Raw genomic sequence first — 16,611 nt, 5'->3', positions numbered from 1 at the left:
ATAGAACATTGATGGTTTTCACAGCTGTTGACTGTGTGATTTATTATGTTTTTATGTTTTCCTAAATAATTTAACTGCATTGCGCAGCCGGTTCAATCATTGTTGAAGATGGTTGTATAATCATTTCACAATGGAAAAATAACATAAATCTACACAGTAAACTTCTTACCCAAAGTCTATAATGATAGTTTATGGTCTGGTAAAGCCATGTCAAAATAAAATGAAGGGTTTATGCCGCAAAACACAAAATACCCACCAAATATTTTGGTGTAGTTTCAAGTGCAAGCACTTGAAATAAGATGAAACAGACTTATGGATACCATTTCAGAAAGATATAGTTGTTTTAAATCAATAATTCTTTAGTATTAATGAAAAAGCACTGAAAAAATTTCTTATGTGAATTTGTCAGCCAGTGAAACTATAGCTTTTTTTAATCAATATTAAGAAATTACTGACTTAAAACAAGCTCCTATTTCTTGCTGGAAAGTTACTTGTTGGTTAGTTTTTCTTATTTCAAGTGTACTAAGATATTTGCACTAGAAGCCAGACCAAAGATACAAAAGATATTGTTTTTTTGTAGTGAACTTGTGAGTTTATTGTCCTGTAAGTTTCATCATTTGGTATGTGATCAGATATTACTGGAAATATTAGATTTTTCCTGCGGTTTAGAGGAACATTTACATGATACTCATAAACATCACCCCTTCCATTGTCTACTTCCCAACAAAGTAACAGGAGAGATGGTGTATTGTCTGAAAACGTGTGACATTTCAAACATTTCCACAAACAACATATTGCTGTCTTTTCCTTGTGTTGAAGCAGCAGCAGCATAAGCCCTGAGGTCAGTCACTTCATCAGTAGCTCAGACAGATGACTTACAGCTCAAACAAAAGGATTTGCTCCAATGCACAGTACCGGCGAACGTAGAACAAGTCTCATCGTGTTCCTGCGCTTAAACCCCGAAGCTCCCGCTCCGTCTTTCTGACACCTACGACCCGCCTCACAGGTGTCCTCTCTGCTTTATGGTGGCCGGGTTCAGCAGGAAGAAAAGCTAATTGTCAGTAACGTGATCCCCTCTTCGTCTCGTGAAGCATATCTTGGCAGGTGTGCGAACGCTAACGCTACTGTCGCCTGCCAGGCAGTCGCTGATTGACGCGCCGTTGTTTCCCAGACCACAACAACGCCAGCAGGGTGCTTGATGCTCTCCGCGCGCTCAAAGGCGCCTTCTGGTAGCCCATAAAGCCCCGTCAGGCTCTGAGCCCCGCAGTCATTCAATTAGGAATTTACTGGGCTATTGATTTCACCACGAGGGTGGTGTCTCACATCTTGGAAACAATAAGGAGCCCATAAAAGCCTGTACCAGTCTTTTTACCTAAAGGGGTGATGACTCCGGCTTTACTGTGAAGAGAGGCATGAAAAGAGTGATGTATAAAACGAAAACACATAAAGTCCTTTTGAATTCAGCCTTTTCACTGACCTTCACAGTCGTTGCTACCTCTTTAAAAATGTGTTGGCCAGAAGAAAAGGTTCCAATTTATTTGGTTAGAGTCGGTTATGATCTGGAACAAACTTTCCAAATTTCAGCCGAAACGCTGTTGAAATCTCAAAACAGTTTATGTCCAGTTACTATGAAAGTTAAGTAGGGTTGGACAGTATGCCTGAAAAATTTACCATGATATAAGCGTTTCATATCACTCAATATCCATAAATATTGACTAGTTTTTTGTTTTAAATATCTGGCCTGTCTTACCCACAGTTTTTACTCCACACCGTTTTTTATTTGTTGCTAGGTAACCAAAGAGTGAGTGAGTTAGTTGATACCATCTTGGTTAGAGCGGTTAAAGTGTTTTCTCTGCCTACATCTCCCAGAATGCTCTGTGATTCTAACTTTGGTGAAGTTATTGAACTTATTTCGGACGTAATATCTATTGATACTGATCATGTGTCAATCGTGATGTTCATATTGTTACTGATTTATTGCACAGCTGTAAGTCTAAGGCAGTAAAACAAATGGACATCACCAGTAGTGTTTGCAAGACCAAAGAGATTTAACGCAGACATCATTAGTAACCAGAAAAATGCACAGCGCTGTCTCAGATTTTTTACATTTGTGAACATGTAAAACAAATCTTTAGCTTCTGTTATGCTATAAAGGTTTCTCTAAAGAGGCTGAATTCCAACTTTCATAAAAAATACATAAGCTAGGAGAGTGTAATAGCATAAAACAACTTGTCCCAACGAATCCAGAATAATTGTGCAATCAGTTTAAACAAATTTTGTGAATTAGCTTAGAGCCACCACATCGCCGAGCTAGTGCTATATGCCACTATTGCCGATTGATGCACATTCAACACATACCAATAGTAGTATTGGTAGCTGTCAGACTTATAACCAAATCATGCCTATTTTGGTAAGTTGCATACCAGACAGATACACATCACAATCAGTGATTGTGTAAAATCCACGCATTTGAGAACCAATCACTTTTCAATAACCACTCAATAGACACTCTGTACGAAGACAAGCGTAGAACAAGAGGCTGGTTTTACCAGGCTAGATTATCAGAGTCCTTAATATTTATTAATGCAGTAATTTGCAGGTCTTACTTTTGTTGACATAATCAGTCTTGACAGTTTACACTAATGTTAGCCATGCAGTGAGTGTCCCCACCTCTGCATGTTGTTTGGCCAAAAACAGCCAATTCAAATAATGATATACAGTTAGAAAGCAGCTGTAATCAAACACACTCTCCTTCATTTGGCTCAGACACAGTGGAAAGAAAATAAGCTGGTGCTGCTGCTAATTAACTTGAGTAAACATTATTTATCAAGAGAATCACTTAACAGATACAAAACACTGATATAACAACAACAATCTTGGTAAAACGACACATTTTCAGTGGTCTGGCTGTCGACTTCCTACTTAAATCCATCAGTTTTGCTTGTCCTGTTCTCCCCTTCCTGGTTTGGCTTGTTTATCCCTTTGAAGACCCAAGAATGCAATTGTTTTAATGTGTTTTCAAAAAGAAACTGTTTTAAACCCTTTTCAACCAATTTTTCTGCCTAAATCAAACCTGCTTGAATGAACAAAATAAATCATGTTAGTTCTGATTCAGAAACCGACGACTTGTACTATACAGGGTGTTTTGTTTTTTATTTGGGCCACAAGAGGGCACCTAAAAACGACCTACAAGCATAAAACCGGCATTCACCTCGATTCTGTTAATGTACAGTGAACATATTTGCTCATTTGTAGAAATTCAGGCCAGCTGGAGACAAAACTGTATTCAGTCCTACTGATTCTGCCGTTCTCTTTATTGCTACAATTTCTGTAGAAAATGGTGCTTATAAATGAAAACCAAGAAAAAATTTAAAAGAATCGGCTGCGGTTTAAGATTAATTGGAAGAAAAACTTAAACAATTGGATAAGAACCCCTTAAGGGAAGTCAATATTAACAAGAAACAATGCAAAATGATTGATTTTTAACCACAGCTGTACAGCCTTTTAGAAAATACTTCTTAGGTTCTGCATATTTTCCCCACATTTACTGCTGTATTTGTCCTTAGCCAGCAGGATGTCACTGGAATCCAATTCCCAGAAGCGGCAGCAAACTGGCCAAGTTGCTATGACATAAATTTCCAGTAAGCGGTCATTTGCATTTACAGCGACCCCATGTGGTGTCCTGAGAGTTTCACTGATAAACTTTTCGGGTGTAGACACCGTCCCTCCAGGAGCTCTCAGTTGGGTTTTTTCCCGCAGAGCATGGAGAAACTCAACTGTTGCTGCAGCGCGGGGTGAACTGACTACGGGGCAAATAGAGAGATTGGGGGTAGTTAGAGGGGGGAGCTAGGGGTAGATGCTTAATGAATTCGGTCACAGTGGCGCACAATGAAATCTTTATCCGTCGGGGATGAGGCAGGGGACTTGGCAGCGCCCGAACGCATCGCGGCGAGGGTGAAAAATAGAAATCCCAGTGTCCCCTGTTGGCTCTGTCTCGTCTCAGCTGCCTTGGTTACAGAGTCGGCTGCCAGCCGCCCCTCTATCCCCCAACTCCTCCATCACTCACAGCAACTCTCCTCTCACCGCCATCCGGTGCACCAACTAAACTCCTCAACATTTCCCCTCCAACTTCTTCACCTCCCAATGCCAAAGTCATGACAGACACAGAGCTCACTTACCTCCTCGCAGGTTGTAAATAAGTAAATGAAATCCTACCTCTGAAGAGGAAACCCAGAACTACTTCTTCTTCTTCTCCTCTTGTTGCACTTTTTTCTCCCCAGTCGGGACTCCGATGGCAGCGGTTTCTGTAAGAGAAGTCCGATCGACTCGCCTCTCTGCAGCGCTCTGGGTGAGCAAAGTGTGAGACAAAGTAATCTTCAGGTGAAAAGGCAGACCCTCCTCTCTCCGCCTCTTCCCTGCGCTCGCAGCCAAGTGGACGAGCTCGCTCAGCGGCTCTCCCTCTCTGCTGCTCTCTCCCTCCCATCCCTGCGCCGCGCATCAATGCTCAGCCACAGCGATTGTAGACGAATTAACTCTACAAATCCAACGATTCTTCACTGCATATGTAGCACCCCCACTCTTCCCTTTAACTGATAGTCTATTAACTTTGTGCTCTGCATTGCAAAAACACTCAATCTTATTAAGCCTTACTAATTTCTAATGCAAATATTTTAACACACATTAATGGGACAAAACTCTCTTACAAGCAACTTTTCAGCAAGACCATTTAAGTCAATAATTCCTTAATATCAACAAAAAGGGCTAATTCCACTTGCAGATTATTTTACTGATAACATGAGAAAAATATCTAGTTATAAATGAAATAATCTGCCAGAAGAACTAGCAATATATATTTTAGCAATATTAAAGAGTTATTGACTTAAAACAAGCTCCTATGTCTTGCTGAAAAGTTTGTTTTATCTTAAGATAGTTCTACCAAAAATACTAGGTAAGATTTTCTGTTTTTGCAGTGTACAGCTAAAATATACAAAAAAACAACAACACAGGCTTTCCTTGTGAGAAAGTACTTGCACTGTAAAAACACATAATCTTATTGCGTAATTTTGGTCTGGTTACTTGTGCAAATACATTTGTTTTGTCTTATCTCAAGTGTATTAACTTTTCAACAAAACTAAATGTTACCAAGTATTTACTTAGTTTCTCATGCAGATATCTTTACCCTAAACAAGCTCCTATAATTTGCTGAAAATATATTTGTTCAATTTATAAGTTAGTTTTGTCTTATTTCAAATTTACTAAGATATTTTCATTTGAAACTAGAACAAAATACTTGGTAAGATTTTGTGTTTTTGCAGTGCAGGTTGAATTATTGTGCATTCTTCACACGTGAGCACACACTATAGGAAAATTGGTTTATAAATTAATCATGGCTAAAAGCAATGTGTAAGATTAATGAGTAAATATTTACTGCCCTATTCCCTGGCTTAGTTAATAATTAAATGGTCTTAATTAAAACACTCAGGAGTGTTTCAGACGAGTTAACATGTCACATAGTCTCTTTCTTTAGCCGTTTTATTGGTTGTTTTAGAAGTGGTAGGATAGGATAGACACAGGTTGAACAGGAGGTAATGTAGTAAAAAATAATGTTTTGATATTTTATTCTGAATTTTATTGGGATTTTAAGTAACCTGTGGCTCTTTGGATCTTTAGCGCCCCTTAATAATTTTGCTACAAAACAGCAAAACCAACAAGTTTTTAAAATATTGATATAACAAAATGCAGATCTTAGCATTTTTTTGCATGAATAAATCTTGTATAAAATTTTCATAACAACATGACATGTATGACAAGTATCAGTATTTTTCTTCTCATCATTACGTTGAATTGAACTCTGGTGCTGTTCGAATCAGACCGCTCCAAAAGCAGGAAGTGAACTACAACGCAGGGCATTCTGGGTGAAATACAACCAAAACAAACATGCTAGTTTAGCACTGGCTAAAGAGAAATCCTTCTACCGATAAAATCTGACACCACTCCATTTTTGTTTACATTTCATGAAGAAGAAAGTTGCGCCCAGTGACTTCATCAGAGGTTTTTGTGTTGTTTCCATTAGTGATTCTTGGTGCAGCGCCCCCACAGGTGAGGAGGGGAGCAGGTTTTTCAAAGGGTTTGATTCATTTGACTCAGTGCAGTGTGAAAGTGAGCCACAGCCACTGAAAATGTAACAAATGTTCAAATTTTGGTCTCCAATTGAACTGAATCTGTATGACAATGTACTTTTCTTTGTCTACATCATTTTCCACAAGCATCAGCATCCAATAGATGAAAAATATTTAGTAAATGTTCAATATTTTTCTTTGTTTTAAAACCTAAAGACAAAAATAAGAGAGTGACACTTTAAAAATGACCACATATTTCCTATAGACGATATTTATTAAACATTTTTCAGTTTTTTTTCCCACAAATATTTATTTAACAAAAACGGCTCTAAACCAACATTTATAACCCTTTTCTATACCTAGAGTGGAAATAAATAGATTTATGGTTTATCAAATATATGGGGAAAAAAAATCACCTTTTCTTTATGACAAACATAAACATGTAACCAGAACTATGTCTCAGACCTAAATCCACCTGGGAAGACCTGAAAATTGGCAAATATTCCAGTCCTTAGATATACAAAACATATGTAACTCGAGGTAACTCTACAAAGAATTTAATTTTTTTCATTTTTCATCCAATTCTTATATATAATAATTTGTGTTGGTGGTAAAATCCTAACAAGATGCCATGAGGTTTGAGGCGACATGAGGAACAGCTCAAATACTTTTGCGAGTACAGATGTGTAAAAATGCAGCAATAAAAATAGATTAGAGAAACTTGACCTTTAATTCGAGTGCATTAATGCAACTGGTTAACAGCTCCTATAAATTAATCATAATGTAAACCTTTTTAGTTTTATGCTCTTTTTATGAAATCGATCTGAGTATCTACAAACTTTTAATTGCTTTTTGATTCCCTGAGGACGAATATGACGCAACACAGAGATATAAATTTAAATAAATCCTTACAGAAAACAAAAAAACACACCAAAGATTGTTTTATGAGACATCTGCGTTTCTGCCCTGAAAACCAAAGACAAAACTCTCTTGTCATTTACCTAAGTTATGTGCGCCAGTTTCGCTGCCTCTGCTGCAGCTTGTGTTACTAAACATCCCAACTCTCTCCCTCTAATTTATATATCAAACATGTTTTTGTTTGTGAGAAAAGAAATTAAAATAATTAAACTTGTAAAGGGAGAAATATTCTTTTTTTTTAGTTGCTCATCCTTGACTTGTAATATCTGCAAAAATCCTGTAGAAATAGTAACATGGTTAAAGCTGTGCAGATTTCCTTTGTGAGGCTTTTTATGGTCTCTTAACAGCAGTTTAATTCAGTTGCAGTATTTTTTGTGAGATTTCTATCTGGTTTCCTCCTCAGCCAGTACGTAAACACGTCTGGAGATCGACTGAGCCGCTCTGAAACTTTCCACTCCGTTCGCTTGTTTTGGCAGGAACTCTGTGATTCGGTCATTTTCCTGCCACAAAACTCTGGCTCCAAATAATCATAACTATAGCTCTTGAAAACTGGAAATAAAACTTAAAAATATGCTGATCTCTGCTGTCGTTTTCATTCCGTAAGTCCGTATTCAGAAACTGGGTTCATTGGTTTTGTAAATGTCCTAAAATCTGGTTTTCATGCCACAATATGGCAACTACAACCAGATACGCAGGACAAACCTACAATTTTAGTTTTAGCATGAATTAAAGAGATAAACTGCTCAAAAGAGACATATTATTTTATTTTGTGTGTATTTCTTTCAGGTATTTAATGCTACCCTGATTCTCTATTATGATTCTAGCTCTAATGTGGTTAATTTCAGTGAAATTTCTGAGGGATTAAGTCTATTTTCTTTTGTTTGTTTTGTTTTTCAAACATATTTTAGAAGGGAAATTATTTTGAAAATATATATATTCTATGGATAGTGAATGATGCCAAATATGAACAATAAAGAAATAATCATTTTGATATGTCAGGAAAAAAATTCAAACTGGAAATAAATACAGTATCAACTTATTAAATATAAAAGTATTAATACATAACTTAGTAAAATGCATGGATATCATATTTCAGACCAGACTAGAGTTTGCATTAAATTAAAACAATTTGTTATTTCTCATCCTTTTATTGAAAATATTGACACAAATATCTTACTTTTCAGTTTATTTAATTTAAAACAAGACATTTTTCCGATGTTTTAAATGAAATAATCTGCTAGTGGAAATTGCACTTATTCATAAATATTAACAAAATATTGATTTAAAACGAGCTGAAAAGTTACTTGTAAGTTAGTTTTGTTTTATTTAGTGTATTAAGATATTTGCACTAGAAATTAGACCAAAAATACTTTGTAACATTTTTTATTTTTGCAGTTTCTGAATACCTATCTGTTTGGTCTTGATCTTATTGCAGCCATGGCAGATGCAAATTGTAATTAAAAAAGAACATTATTTTTAACAAAAATGATCAAATAGATCCAATAATCCAGGCAGTGTGTGTGGGGAAATCTAATCAATTGTTTGGGATCAATACAAGCGCAGGTCTGCAGTCGTTCTGCACTGTTTTCTCTAACGATGCTGATTTCCAATAAAAAACCGGGATCTTTGAAACAAAGTGATATCAGATGTTTGTGGAAATTATCTGCTCAGCTCTGTGGAAACGTCTCGTCCTCTTGAGGGCTAACACCATTATGCTAACTAGGCGGCCATTTGCATTTTGGCATTCATCAGCATTACTGCAGGACAAGACGGCAATCGTCAGTATTTTTCTCATGAATCCTACATTTTAGAGATTTAATTGAGTGTTTAAGAAGAAGAAAAACAGTCTGGTTCATCAGTTTGAAGAGAGAAAACAGCGACCGGCTGGGAGGTTGTGATTGATTTCTGAGGTTTCTCCCTGAGAGATGAGACAATCTGCATGTCTCACTCTGTAAACCGATAAAACGGCATCGATCTGCTGGGATAATAAGGCCGCGCCAATACGTCCCCGGAGAGTGAGATGGAGAAACAATTAGAACAGCCTGGCAGAGGCAGAGGCGGAAATGAAGATCTACACAAATAGATCTATAAATAACAACAAAGACAGTGTCAGAAAATGTGGGAAACAGTTTCTTTAGGGTTTTAAATCTGTTTTAAATACCAGTTGTTCATATTGGCTTGGTTCCATTTATCTGGCCGATATCGATATGTTAATAAAAATGACTAATACCATCCGATACCGATGCTGGTGCCAATATATTACGCATTTTTAGAAATAAAGCTTGGATCTGAAGGAAAACAAACACAAAACTGCACAAATGTGTAATCATTTTATTATTAAAATGTAATAAATTATTCTAAAATTTGGATTAAGAATGGAGCAACACTGAAAGGAAAATTACTAAAATTGGCAAAAGAGTTGATATATTATGAACATATGTCCAAATTGATATTAAAAAAATTGATTTTAGGAAAACATCTTACTTACCAATTAGGAAAATATATATATACTGTATATATATACACACACATATATATACAGTGCTGCTCGAAAGTTTGTGAATCACCCAAACATGGTCATTGTTTTCTAAAGAAAAATTATAATATTCATGTGAAATGAACATCCAAATTGTAAAGCATACCTTCCAAATATTTACAAAGAAAAAAAGATTCATATTTTCATTATTTATTCAACAAAAGTATTTTGTCAAAACTGAAAATGCAAAAGTATGTGAACTCTTTCAGTTAGTACCTTGTGTCATCTCCTTTTCAGCCGTTACTTCAACCAAACTTCTTCTGTTGTCACAAATGATTGTCTCACATCTGCTTTTTGGGATTTTGTCCAGAACTCCACCAGTTGAGAGGTTGGAGGAACATCTGGTATGTACTGCCCGTTTCAGATCTTGCCACAGCATTTCTATGGGATTGAGATCCAGACTTTGATCTTCCTTCTAGCAACTCTCCCATGAATGCCACGTCTATTGATATTTCGCCTGATTGCAGACGCATGTACATTTATCCCAGATGCTGACAGAGAGGTCTGCAACTCTCTGGAGGTGATGCGTGGGTTGGACTTTAGTTGCATTATTATTTTTCTGGCTCTTCGTTGTGTACGTTTTGTCGGCCGTCCACTTCTGGGCAGAGTTGCGGTGATGCCTAGCGTCCTCCCTTTGTAAATGATTAGTCTTACAGTGGATGGATGAAGCTGTAATCTTTTTGTGATGGTCTTATAGCTTTCCCCAGACTGATGGGCTGTCACCACCTTCTTTCTGATATCCTCAGATGTCTCCTTTCCTCTTGGCATTGTTGATCTGGTCTTTATGCCTTGACACAACAGTGGTTCGGTTGGTTTCCTCTCCCATTAACCAGTGTGCCTCAAAACCTTTCTCAATTATGTCTCAGTTGATTACTTGAGCACTCACAGGTGTTTCACCTGAGTCTTTTACCTAATTGACTGTAGTGTAGCTTTTGCAGATGCTCTGATTCCATGTTTCATTTAGTCTGCTTGCAACTCACACATTTCCCTCAAAGCATAAATGGAATCGATGAACATAAACCTGACATTTCATTACAAAAACTGGTAATGAGAAAGTAAGAAAATGGAAAGTAACTTACTTTTCATTTATATATATGTATATATGTATATATTTTTTCTCCAAATGACTTTTTTGTTTTTCATTAATTTGGTGGTGTGTGGTCTGGATTCTGGCTTCCCCCGCCGTTGTCAGAGTAGTGTGAGGCGGCAGCGATGGAGTCCATGTTTCCAGGCGCGGCGCTCTGCCTCCTCGGGCGTTTTCACCGCTGCTCCTCTGGAAGCCTCCTTCGGCTCCGTTACTTCCCGGCTCTGGGCCAGCTTTGGGGTTTGCAGTGAGGTCATTAAAAACTGCCCACAGGCAAAGCTTCTGCCTCCATCCAGGATCCCATTATGATGAATACATTATTGCTTATCCATATGAAACCCACACACTGCGCCCCGGTGATTAGCCATGCATGGCCGCTGCTCGACTTCTCGCTAAACTGGGATTTTGCAGGCACAGTGACAGACCTGTTTTCCTGGAAAACAAGTTTTAACATTTATGTCATGGTATGTTTTACTTTTTTACTTAAACAGATTCTCGTATTGCATACAACTCGAGCTCAAGACTTCTTGTTCTCATTTTATTGTGTGACACAGAAGCTGTGCGTCGCTGATTAACATCATATTCACTACGGCGCAGCAGGTGGTAGCCTGCTGCTTTGCAATAAGAAGGTTATGAGTTCAAATCCCAACTTGTATTTGTCTATGGGGGCTTGTTATTTACGAGATGCGGAAAATGTTGAAGTAATGGTGGAATTTAATAAACAGAACGGAGTCTATGCGATTAACTGATATCTGTCACGGCGTATTAATGCCATTGTAGATAGAAAAGAAAAAGGAGGAGCACATTTCCACCCAAAAAACTTGACATTTTTGGAGTTCCAAAAGTAAAAGATTTGTGAGGAGAAAACAAGAAAAGTGGGTTATCAATTTCAGAAATTGTGTAGAAGAAATGTGAAAAGTTTGCAGTTAGAAAAGTTGAAAATTTGTGAGAAAGAAAAATCAGGAATGTTCTCGTTAAAAGGAGACAAGTTCACAGGATAGGAAATTGTTGTTTTTTTTTATTTCAGAAAATTAAGAGAAAAACAGAAATTTCTGAGCTCACAAATGTTTGACCTTTGGAACTCAGAAACTTCCAAGCTTTTTCTAGAAAGTATGCAAAGTTGATCTCAACAGTTTTTTTTTGTTTGTTTTAGCAAATTTTTGACTTTTGGAATTTCCATGTTTTTGTAGAAATTTACTCCTTTTTTATTGTGAATTTATTGAGGACTGAAACGTGTTTTGAAAGTTTTTACTTTTGAAACTAACACTTCTAGTTTATTTTGAGAAAATATGTCAAATTAATGTAAAAATGAATCTTTTAAATGTTTTTGAGGTTTCTTTTTTTTTTTTTAAGTTTTGAACTCTGTAATTTCACATTTTTTCTAGAAAATTTGAGGATTTTTTTCCTTGCAAATCTTTCCTAGAAAAACGCTCGACGTTCACGGTTGACAGGTGGCTAAAAGTTTCTGTTAAGCATCAACCAGAGGTAAATAAAGACAGAACAACTGGTTGAAGTCATGCTGGCTGTTTCTGGGGCCGCTGCTCAACATCGCATGTGAGCAATTTGTTGGGGAAAGATTTCGACAGCTTCCTAATTGTCAGGTTTGGTCGTGACAGCAGCCGGTTTTAGCTGGATGTTTGTCCCTGACTTTCGGGCTGCAGCACAGCCGACTGCCATTTGCGATCAGCATCTGCAGTGGCTGCTGGTCCTGCCTGCTGGATTAATGATTTAGGTTCCTGTTACAGTAAAATCCCTCTGCAAGGACAGGACTGAGTGTCCTCTCCGGCGTATTAGGCTTCTAATATAAAGAAATAAAAAGTACAAGTTGTAAAAGTGCATAAATTTTATTAAAAAATGGCAATTACATTGGAAAAAGTTTCAAATTAGAAAGCAATTTGTTGCATGTTTTATAGAAATGCAGCAGAGAACCAGAGCCACATCATTACGTCATCTAAAACGTCTCTTCCAGTAAATGTTTGATTCCCCCTCAAAAGGGATTTGTCTTGTTATTCCAGGAAACAGACGTTGATAAAATCACTGTTTCAAGCAACAGTTAGTGTTTGTGAATGCTCTTTACACAGAAATCAAAACAAAAACATGTTTGTTTGTTTTTTGCCACATTTGGAGCATATAAAATTAGCAATGATGGAAAAGTGATAAGACATAAAGTTTTTCAGTTGAAAAAGCAGTTCCTGCCGATTAATAAATCACATTTATTCCTTCTTAAGCTGTCTGAAATTACATCAGTGTTAGAATATAATTACTCAGAATTTTGAAGGGGATTTTTACATGTTTAAACCCTAAAAATAGTGTTTTGTGGCCTTAGAATCATTTAAGTGAGAGTGGGTCAAATTGAGGGATTCAAAGTTAGGAAAAAAATAAAATGTAAACCAGGATGACGTTAAAAAACGTTTGCAACTCCAGAACAACTATTGAAAAAATACTGATAAATATTTAGCTTCGGTTCCCAGTTATTTAGTTGAGCTAAATATTTAGCTTACTTTCTAAATGTTTAGCTACAAGCTAAAAACTGAACTAGCAACTTAAATATTTAGTGAACAACTTAAGAACCACAATCCATTTCTCCCACTAACCCCATACTGGTGCGCTTGTTTTGGTTGCATCTACCCAGAATTCCCTGCACTGTAGTCCGCTTCCTAGTTTTGCAACAAACAACCCGTGATGTTGTTGTCACAAACCTTTCAAGTATTTTCACACTAAATCTGAACAACAACATAAATCATTTGAAGTAAACAAAAAGATGGAGCCATCAAGAGGGCCTTTTCAGCCAATCAGAATTTATTATTATTATTATTATTAACATTTTCTATAAACTGTAGAGATTAGCAGGAAAATATACTATAACTGTGAATGAAATACTTTCTCATCTCAAGGTTTCCAACACTGAATTTGTTCCCTTAATAAAAAGTAAAACCATCTTCAGATGAATTGACAATTTTTATGTAAAGTTAACCAAGCAGCAGTGATTAGAGCAACATAGGATCATTTTACTAAGAAACCGTTTTACATCTATTCACTGGCATATAGACGAGGGATTAATGTTTCAGGGTCATAATAACAGTAATGTATTCTAAATATTCAGGGACGCCATCAATGGGATAAGAGCTTATTTTCACTGATCAACGTCCAGGATGTTTTCAAGGTGCAAGTTTTCAAAGTTATTACTACATAATATTATGAGCCTCTTTATCAAAAGCTTTACATATCTAAAAGGGTTACAGAGGGAAACAGAAAAGAAGGCAATTAAAAGATATTAAACCCAAATGATTTACTTGCTTGGTTAAGTTTTTGCTGCATTTACACACACACGTTTCAGATCATTAAACTAGTTTTAATATCAGTTAAAGAGAGCCAGAGCGCATCGCTTAGAATTAAAAATAAGGCTTTTTCTTGCTGAATTAGTTTTTCCTACAGTCCTACCAATGTTGGGTATGTTGAGTGGAAAAGAACCAATGATAAAATAACAAAAAGTTACATGAGCTACAACTCAGAGTTTATATGGAGGTCAGCAAATCCAGCTTTTATTTTGATATTCTACTTCTGCTAGTTTTCATAAATATTTAGCTTGGACCTAAATATTTAGTTAGCAAGCTAAGTTTTTAGCTCGCTTATTAGTTATTTGAGCAAAAACTAAATTTTTAGGTTGCTAGCTTAATATTTATCTAGCAACCTAAATATTTAGCTTCCCGACTAAATGATTAACAAGTAAGCAAAATAATTACCCAAATATTTAGCTTGCTTGTTAATTATTTAGCTAGGAAGCTACATATTTGGTTATGAGCAACATATTTAGCTAGCAACCTAAATATTTAGCAAACATAAGATTTAGCTTGCTTTATAATTTTTTTGATTAGGAAGCTAAATATTTAACTTTCTAAATAAATAAATGAGGAAGCAAGTTAAATATTTAAATCACTTTCTCAATATTTAGTTAGGAAAATAAATATTTACTTTGGAGATTATATTTATTTTCCAAACTAAATATTTCATTAGAAGTGTAGTTAATTAACCATGCACTTGGCTTTATAAGTCTGTATTATTTTTGAAGTATATTTTACTTTTAGTTTGGATTCTTTATAAACCAGACCCAAAGCGTAAAAACACAAAGTGAAGAAAGAACCGAACCGTTACCAGGCTGTGCCTTGGTTTGTTTATATTCAATAATGGAGCCAGATCGTTTTATTTAGCTAATTTGTTATTAACAAATTACAAAACCAACAGAAAAACCTAAAAAAAGTTACTTGGGGCATCTAGAAGGGAAGGGGCAGGTGGTCAAGTACTTTCTGCCCCCCCCACTCTGCACCTGCCTTCCTGAACCGGATCAATATTTCACTGCAAACACAACTGTCACATAAAGTTTGTCACTGACTGAAACAGACCGCGGAGGGAGAAACCACAGCCGCTGTAAATTGTTGATGAGGTGCGGCTGCAAAACAGCAGCGGCACAAATTATTCAAATGATAAACCAAATCTGCCTGAAAAAGGCTGCGAAAGCCGTCAACAGCGAATGCAAGATTGATGCTTTTCTTCTCGTTCTCAGCGTTGCGGACCAGCGGGGTACTTGGGGCAAAGAAAGGACTCAACCGGTTTTCTTTTCTTTGACGGTTAGTCGCCGTTCTCCCGGCTTCCAGCTTGCTGTGTACCTGTGTGCTGCTGGCATGATGAATAATTATGACGGACAGCAGCTGAGGTCCGCCGATGACGGCTCGGCGGACTCAGAGGGTCCTGCTTGACGTGATACGAACTGAAGTTGGGTTTTGATCACAACACGACTCTTCATTTTCTCACCTGATTTTCAGCTGTCAGCCTCACAAACCTGGTGTGCAGTAACCTGTCAGTCAGCAACAAATCAAATAAAAAATATGGATTGCCTTTTTTTTTTTTCTTCCTGAGCCATATACTGTCAGTCTGCTCCGAGGTTCTCAGCACGGTTCTGAGCGGATGTGTGTTTGTGAGTATTTATTTATACCACGCTGGTGTGCGGACTGGTGGAAGAAGCTGCTGCCTCTCACTGCGGGGACCGTCTCTCTCCTCCGCAGACGTGAAATGTGTGAAATGCCACGCTTCACACAGAAAAAATGCAAATTAAATCCAGCATCTGAGACTCAGACACATAAAGACTAGCAGCAGAAACGTCAAACGTTTACGTCGTCTGTCTAATTTACACATTTGAAGCGTAGAGTTGTTGTGCAAGTACAAGTTTTTTTTCTCCACTTTGGGACTTTACAGTCGATTATTAGCTGTAATCATTGATCTCAAGCTAAGAGGCACAGAGATAAACCCAACAGACGGCCTGCAGTTAGCAGGATTACATGCTTAACAAAGTAACTTCAGGTTCACTGGACGTCTGACCTGGACCAAAGCAGAGCAGAACTTCCAGGTTCAGTGAGATAAGTCAGCAAATTTCCTTCCATTTAAAGTCAGTAAGATCAAAACTTTTCCCATAATTAGGCCTTCCACAAAAACAAGCTTAGCTGAATGCTAAATTGTCCTAGAAATGATTGCAATCACTCCAAAGACACAAAATTTTACCAAATATTTTTAGGTTCTAATGCAAATATCTTAAATTAAGACAAAATCAATGTACAAGTAACTTTTCAGCAAGATATATGAGGTTGTTTTTAAGTAAATAATTTCTTCACTTTGATAAAAACAAAAGTAGTATTTCCTTTGGCAGATTATTTAACTTCTAACAATATTTTTCCCCATGTTATGATGCTATGCTATGGCAACAGGTAGACCTGTAGAGTAAAGCAGACACACAGAGCAAGAAAAACAGAAGAAGACGAGTCGTTCGGAGTCGTTCTTTAATATTTTTTCTGTCTTTTTTTTTGCTGCAGCGCTCTGCACTAAATTAATAATACTTACATCTCCAGGTTTTATTTAGTTAACAGAAACTTTCTATAGCAGCAGCACAGCTATGGATAGCATGT

The 16,611-nt window shown here is 36.8% G+C and overlaps 1 protein-coding gene and 1 long non-coding RNA gene across 2 annotated transcripts in view; one reads left to right on the top strand and one right to left on the bottom strand.

Annotated features, from left to right (window-relative positions):
• Positions 1 to 4,412, bottom strand: part of cdh20 (cadherin 20) — a 93,865-nt gene extending 89,453 nt beyond the window's left edge. The window contains exon 1 of the mRNA XM_023325890.1: positions 4,216 to 4,412. The gene's annotated coding sequence lies outside the window, so the exon portion shown is untranslated. The remainder of the gene's footprint in view (positions 1 to 4,215) is intronic.
• The window catches only part of LOC111606153, a 191,811-nt gene that overhangs the window by 78,657 nt on the left and 96,543 nt on the right, over positions 1 to 16,611 (top strand). The window lies entirely within an intron of this gene.

This window comes from Xiphophorus maculatus, chromosome 21 (assembly GCF_002775205.1).
Source record: "Xiphophorus maculatus strain JP 163 A chromosome 21, X_maculatus-5.0-male, whole genome shotgun sequence".
Classification (NCBI taxonomy): domain Eukaryota; kingdom Metazoa; phylum Chordata; class Actinopteri; order Cyprinodontiformes; family Poeciliidae; genus Xiphophorus; species Xiphophorus maculatus.
This window is presented reverse-complemented; position numbering and strand designations above follow the sequence as displayed.